The sequence below is a fragment of the Nannospalax galili genome, unplaced genomic scaffold (assembly GCF_000622305.1).
Source record: "Nannospalax galili isolate Female #2095 unplaced genomic scaffold, S.galili_v1.0 scaffold290, whole genome shotgun sequence".
Lineage (NCBI taxonomy): Eukaryota > Metazoa > Chordata > Mammalia > Rodentia > Spalacidae > Nannospalax > Nannospalax galili.
In genome coordinates, this window is record NW_008331486.1 from 1,864,433 (window position 1) to 1,872,019 (window position 7,587).

Consider the following 7,587-nt stretch of genomic DNA (forward strand, 5'->3'; position numbering starts at 1 on the left):
TTATTATTTTCTGTCTTTTGTATATCTTCTTTGGGGAAAAATGTCTATTCAAGTCCTCATTTTTATTAGTTTATTTATTTTTTAACTAAATTTTGTTTTTCAGTGCTGGGGATGGAACCTAGGTGTCATGCCTATTAGGCAAGTGCTCTACTGCTGAGCTATATCCCTAGCCCCTTAGCAGTATTAGTATTACTACTGGTGTGTGTGTGTGTGTGTGTGTGTGTGTGTGTTTGTGCATGTGGGGGAGGGCTGTGCTTACCTGTGTGTGCATGTGTTGAGGCCATAGATTGATGTCAGGTGTCTTCCTCTATCACTGTCTACCTTATTTTGGGGGACAGAGTCTCTCTCTGAACCTGGAGCTCACCAATTGACTAGACTAACTGATCAGCAAGACTTGTGTCTGCTCCCCTAGCATTGACACATATGGCCATGATCAACATTTCCATGATGCTGGGGATCCAAACTGAGGTCCTTATGCTTGTGTAGCAAGTACTTTATCCACTGAGCCCTGGCCTTCATTGGGAGATTGGATATTTCTAAGTTGACCAGACTAACCTTGTACTCACTACTCACTCTGTAGCTCAGGACAGGTCCTTTATAAAAATATTTTATTTGTTATTTTTATTTTATGACTGTATTGCCTGCATGTGTGTAAGTGCGCCCATGTTGTGTAACACCCATGGAGGTCAGAAGAGGACATCAGATCCCCTGGAACTGGAGTTACAGATAGTTGTTGGCCACCTTGTGGGTGCTGGAAACTGAACCCGGGTCCTCTGCAAGAACAGTCAGTGTTCTTAAGCACTGAGCCATCTCTCCATCAGAACAGGTCTTGTCTTGAACTTGCAATTCTCCTGCCTCAGCGTCCCAAGTAGGCCTGCACCACCTTGTTGACCTTAACTAAACTTTTTACTGAAGTGTAACGTGCAGACAGAAAAGTACACAAATCACAGATAATAGGCACAGTGACTTTTCTCAGAGTAAACACACTACTTGCCTTATCTCGCTTCTTTTCATCCTACATCATTCTCTCTCCTCCTTCCTTTCCTCATTTGCATCTCTTGCTTCCTCTCTCTTCTCTCTCTCAGCTCCACCAGACAGGCAGATACACAGACACAGACACACACACAGACACACACATACATACACACACACAGAAACACACATACACACACAGACACACACATGAGCTCATTCATGCACACCCTGTGAGCCCTCAGCTCCCAAGATCCCCCCTCAGCTCAGCCCTTCTCCTCAGAGGGCATGGAGACCATATGTGGTGCCAGGAACAGGCAGGAGCCTGGCGGATGTGGTGGGACAGCCTGGTAACCATTTTTTTTCACCTGGTCTTTACACTGCAGACATGTTGGAGCATCTCCGTGCTTAACCCTCCTGTTGCCAGTTATACGGTATGGAAGGGAGAGGCAGAAGGAGAGCTGGAGAACATTTGAGATTCCCTCTTTCATTCATCTAGTCACTAGGCCACCACTGGCCAGCCCTAACTTGCCCTGTGCAAGACCTGGCTGTGCTCAGGGAGGCAGAGGTGAGGCAGGCAAGATCCAGCCTGAGGGAGGGAGCTCATAATATAACAAGGGAGACACACAGCAAGGTGCTTCCAATACAGCATGGCATGTACAGTGATGGGAATGGGGGAAGAGCACCATGTAGGCATGTAATTCCAATTTGAGGTCAGACAAGCCTGGGCCAGAGCTGAGTTGTGGAGGTCAGTATGAAGGTCAGGTAGGGGCTAAAGAGACAAAGAATGGGAATTGAACATTCTATGCAAGAGAAACAACAGGTAGGAAGTCAGAAGCTTAAGAGAGCCTGGTGTATGCAGGAAACTGTTCATTATGGCTGTGGCTCTGTGTGTGTGTGTGTGTGTGGTGGTGGTGTTATTCTTGTTGTTGTAGTGATGGGAGATGAGGCTAGAGAGTAAGGCAAAAGCCAGGTGATATTCGAGGTGTTGAATAAGAGGCCAAACAGCCAGGATGTTGAACTGCAGTAATGAGGGGTTACTAAGGACCCTCAACACAGAGTAAGACAGTCCAGTTTATGTTTTTGAATGCCTCCTACAGCTTCAAGCTAGAAGGGGAATGTGAAGGGGGAGATGGGTGGCAGGGACACCATAAGGAATACCAGGCCCTCTTTGGGACATGAAGGCCAGCCAGTCACTCCCTTCAGTGCTTGGTGGGGAGGCAGCCCTAAGCTGGCTTTCCTGGCCCCTTGATACAGTCTCAGCTGCCAGGTGTCTGGGCCTGGCCTGACCAGATTAGGGAGGTAGGGGAGGGACACAGCTCACCCCTCCTGCAGGTGGGGCTAGGGAGTAGAGTCATATCATCCATCTGGTACCTGTGTATCTAGGGGAACTTAGAGGCCCCCAGTGGTCCTTCTACTCAACTTTTGAGGTGCTAGCTGGGAGTTGTTCTGGTTAGAAGGGCCTCCACATCTGCGTTCTGGCTGACAGCAGGTCCCAGGCTCCCATCCTGCACTGTCACCTTTTGGCTGTGTGAGTGTGGGCATGTCACTGCACCTCTGGGCTGCTTCCCTTGCATGTAACACATGGTTCTGGTATTTATCCTGGGAACTTGGGAGGTTTCCCTATGATAATGTAAGCATTTGGCCCAAAGTCAGACATTTTCAGGCACCATCATTCTTGTTCTCTGGTGGCCTCAGAGTAGACTCCTCCTTCCTTTTGTGACCTTGGGCAAGTTACCCTCAGTGAGACTAAGATCTCCCCACCGTGTTGTGGGAGACTGTAAGCTACTGCAGGTAAAGGGGCTTTCAAGAGTATCTTGAATGTACAGAGCAAGGTTGAAGTAACACCTTATTAATTGAGTTTTTCATGAGAATTTCAGTTTTGCTTTGATTTGTAGCTCACCACTGAGGCCAGAACCCTAGATAATGTCCTAAGAATTAACTTAGGTTTGAGCAGCCCCTGGCCTCCATAGTATGCAATGGTTTAAATAATACCACTAGCAACTGTTTGCCTACTCTGAAATACCAGATCCTGAGCTGTACAGACTGGCTGGGCTTCTGCCATGGACAAGCTGACCTCTTCACGTCCTGCCCCCATGGCTGGCTAGACTTCACTTAATGCCTCTCCCCAATTGAGATCATCTGGATTCAAGCTTATTATACTACTTTGGGCACTGGGCATTGGGCCCCAGGAATCCCCTTGGATATCCCAGATTCTTACTTTCCCACTATCCTGGTTCTGAAAATCTAGCATGCCTTGCCTCAAGCCTCAGTGTGTCTTGGAAAGAGTATGAGGGTCAAGGCCAGATGTGCCCTCTTAATGGTTCTCTCTCTGCACCTTAAGGTCAGGGCCTGTCCCAGGTTTTACTCCCCACCCTGTCCTTCAAGCCACAGCCATGAATACCATCTCAACAATTTTAAAATGGTCCATAGTTTGAGCCACTTTCACCGCCTTTTCCCTTAGCACAGGCATGAGATAAGAAGCATGCCTGCTGGCATTTCACAGTCAATCCTACCAAGTCTATTTGTGGAGTGAGATGTGGATTGTGTTCAGTGAATTATTTAGCTGAGCTTCACACCTGATGACAGCTAAAAGTCACTGTGGGTGGGATGGGCCATTCATTTACTCAGTCAACAACCCCTGGTACCAAATCTGTGCCAGAGGGGGCTGCCGAGGGAAGCACACGGAAACCACTGCTGCTTATCGACAAGCAGACATGTTACTGGATTTTCCTAGGTAGATGATGTAAGCAAACTTCACGTCTCTGCAAGAAGAGCCAAGAGCAAAATTATTTCTCCTCTTCCAACAATTCCATATGATGCTTCCAGGTCTGGCAAAAGCATTCCTTCTGTTTAGAACCACCGAGTAGTTGCTTTCCAAAAGAATTCTAATGCAGAATTATAGCTAATCTGCAGACAGCCTTGTGCGAAGAAAGTATTATATTCTTCCTGACAGTGAGGAGACAGGCCTGTGACCCACTTGGGTCACAACTGAAGGGCAGAGCGAGATTAGAACTGGCTTTCCCCAACACTGAACCTCAGTGTGCCCTGCTAATGCTGATGAGGCTCTCTGCCCATTACTTACTGTGATTTTCTCTTTTGAGAGTCTAGCTCTGGTAGAAGGAGACTATCTTTAAGAAGAAAAACCTCAAGTCTTTCTTCTTGGGGTGTGGTGACTCAAGCCTGTAATCCTAGCACTCAGGAGGTGGAAGCAGGAGAATCAGGAGTTCAAGGTCCTTCTTAGCTACATAATAAGCTCAAGGCTAGTATGAACTATATGAAAGAAAAAGAGGAAGGAAAGAAGGGAGGGGTGGAGGGAAAGGGACTGGAATTAGGGAGAAAGGGAAAGAGGGAGGGAGGCAGATTACTCTTTTTTTTTTTTTTTTTTTTTTTTTTTTTTTACATTTTAACCCCCGCTGGCCTGGAACTCCCTATGTAAACCAGGCTGCCCCCAACTCCCAAGTGCTGGGATTAAAAGCTTGCGCCACCACACCTACCACACCTAGCCTAAATTACTCTCTCTTTTTTTTTCTTTTGAGACAGGGTCTCCTTGTAGTCCCAGCTGACCTGAACTCACTATGTAGACCAGGCTGGCATTGAATTCACAATAATCCACCTGCCTCTGCCTCCCGAGTGCTGGGATTAAAGGCGTGAGCCACCACACCAGGTACTCTTTTTTTTTTTGAGACAGGGTCTCCTGGTAGTCCCAGCTGGCCTGGAACTTGATATGTAGACCAGACTGGCCTTGAACTCTGCTTCCTGGGTGCTGGGATTAAAGGTGTGCACTACCATGTCCAGCCAGATGGCTAGACAGCTTCAAACAAATTATCTTATGAGGGCCAGTGAGATGGCTCAGCAGGCTAAGGCTCAATCCCCAAAACCCAGATAAAGGTGGATGGAGAGAACTGACTCCACAAAGTTGTTCTCTGACCTCCACATGCATACAGGAGCATGAGCACCCTCACACATACATTAGGAACACATACACATAGTAATAATAACATTTAAATATTTAAATAATCTTATAAGGCTGGCTCGGTGGTGGAGCCCTTGCCTTGATTCCATCCGTAGCACCAGAAAAAAAGTGTATTTTCCCCCAATACCTTTATTTTTTTCTCTTTACCAAGGTAGTGCATGTCTATTTTTAACAATTCAAACATTATTGGAATGTTTAAAAAATAAAAGTCACAGGTATTGCCCTCCCCCCAAATAACAGCTGTTAACAATATGGGACGTATTCTTCCAGTCTTTTGCTGTGCAAATATTAATAACATACACAAAAATCATAATACTTGTTAGTATTCATGCATGTCACACACATTTTTTAAAAAAATTAAAACTAGTGCTATATTGAAACTGTCTTTAACTGTGTGTTTATATAACCTGCTCTCTTTTTATTTTAAAGGAAATTTATTTACTTATTTGAGTATGTGTGTTCGTGTGTGTGTGTGCACATGTAGGGGGTGTGCATGCGCATGTGTGCAGATGTGAGTATGGGCCAGAGATTAATATCAGATGTCTTCTCCATCACTCTATACCTTATTATTTGAGACAGAGTCTCTCAATAAACCTGGAATTCACCAATTTGGCCCAGCTGATTGGCCAGCAATCCCCGGGGATCCTCCTGTTTCTGCCTCCCCAGCACTGGGATTACAGGCTTGCTCCCTGACTCCTGAATTTTTATGTGGGTGCTGGAGATCTAAACTCAGTCCTCACACTTCAACAGCAGGCACTTTACCAATTGAGCCATCACCCCAGCTCCTTGGGGGTTTTGTTATTTGTTTTTTGCTTTTTGTAGTACAAGGGGTGGAGTCTAGGACCTCATACATGGTAGGCAAATGCTCTGCTGCTGAGCTGCATCCCTATCCCAGCCTCATTTTTTCAACAGGTACATGTTAACCCATATGGATGTGCCACAATCCTCATCCTTCCCCTCTGGGTGGGTATTGGGGCTGCCGCCTGGTTTCCCCTACTACAGAGTTCGATGCATGGCTATTCAATGTTTTTCTCCTCTACTGAGTCTGCAGCTTCTAAAGGAGCACAGGTGATCAAGTCTGTGTGCTCATGAGACTATCTCAGAGCCTCAGTGCCTGACACTCATTAGATTCCAAAAGAGCATTGTCCATGAACAGCTAAAGGAAGAGCTGCTGGATTGGTCTATGCTTACTTGTATTCTTGTTGACAAGGCGCATTCCTGAAAGGAGAAATGTCATGTCAAAGGAAGTGCAGGTTGGAAGTGTTTTTCACCACTTGAAACTTGTCTTTTTGAAAACAGTGAGCCAGTGTGAGGGTCCAAGAGGACAGATTTCCTCACATTGCAAGAAAGACAGGAGAATCTAGTCTTATTCCATCCACTCCCATACCAGGTACTGAGGAACTTGGGATGAACCTTCTGCACTTTTCCCTTGTAGAATTCTCACCTCTCCAGAGAGTAAAAGGAGAGCTACACGCTCAGCTGGAGAGACAGCCTCTCCCCAACCCCAGCATCAAGCTGCCTGCTCCATGCTATACTCCATTCTGCCTCTGGCCTCCCAGCTGCCTGTCAGCTGGCAGTTAAAGAAGAAGCCTTTGAAGTCTATGTCTGCCCTGCCAGCCTCAGTGTGGCCACCCCTGCCCTCTCCTCAAAGGCAGAACAGCAGCAACACCCAGCCTCAGTCTATATGTTAAGAGAATGCTTCAGCTGCATAAGGCTGGAAGCTTTGTCCCTGAGCTGAGTTATGTGTGCAGAGCTGAGAGCTGGAGATAGACCCACAGGGCCCCTCTGCTCCCACACTACTGCTCTCTGCCCACTTAAGGATAACTCCCCAGGGTTTCATATGTATGTGTATATCAAGAATGGAATGTTCTACCCGGGTGTGGTGGTGCACACCTGTAGTCCCAGCACTTGAGAGGCAGAGGCAGGTGGATCTTTGTGAGTTCGAGGCCAGCCTGGTCTACATAGAGAGTTCCAGGCCAGCTGGGGCTACAGGGAGACCCTGTCTCAAAAAATAAATAAAATAAAAAGAATGGAATGTTCTAGATGCACAAGCAATCATAGCCTGTTCTGCAAGCATCCAACCTCAGTGGTTGAATGCAATGGAAAGACAAGAGACTCAAGTCTTTGGCTTGTTTGGTGGGCAGGAAACAGCTGAACCCCCATATTTATGCTGTACTTTTTTACTCATTTGTTCAGTAAATTAGAGCTGAGAGGTTGCTATATGCTGGGGTGTTTTGGGTTCCAGAAATACACTACAACTGGGTCAACTGAGATTTATTTGTATCTGAAACTCTTCTGAACTTCATACTTTAGAAAGAAGAGTCAGGGGACTGGTGAGATGGCTCGGCAGGTAAAGATGCTTGCTGTGCAAGCCTGGTTCAATCCCAAGAACCTACATAAAGGTGGAAGGAGGAAACACACATGCCCCAAAATATACAGAGACATCATATTATGCAGTCACACAAATATAGTTTTAAATATTTTATTTATTATTTTATGTGTATAAGTGTATTGCCTGTATGTGTGTAAGTGCACCGGTGTCATGCAATGCCCTCAGAAGTCAAAAGGCATGGATCCCCTGGAAGTGGAGTTACAGACAGTTGTTAGCTGCCATGTGGGTGCTAGAAATTGAACCAGGC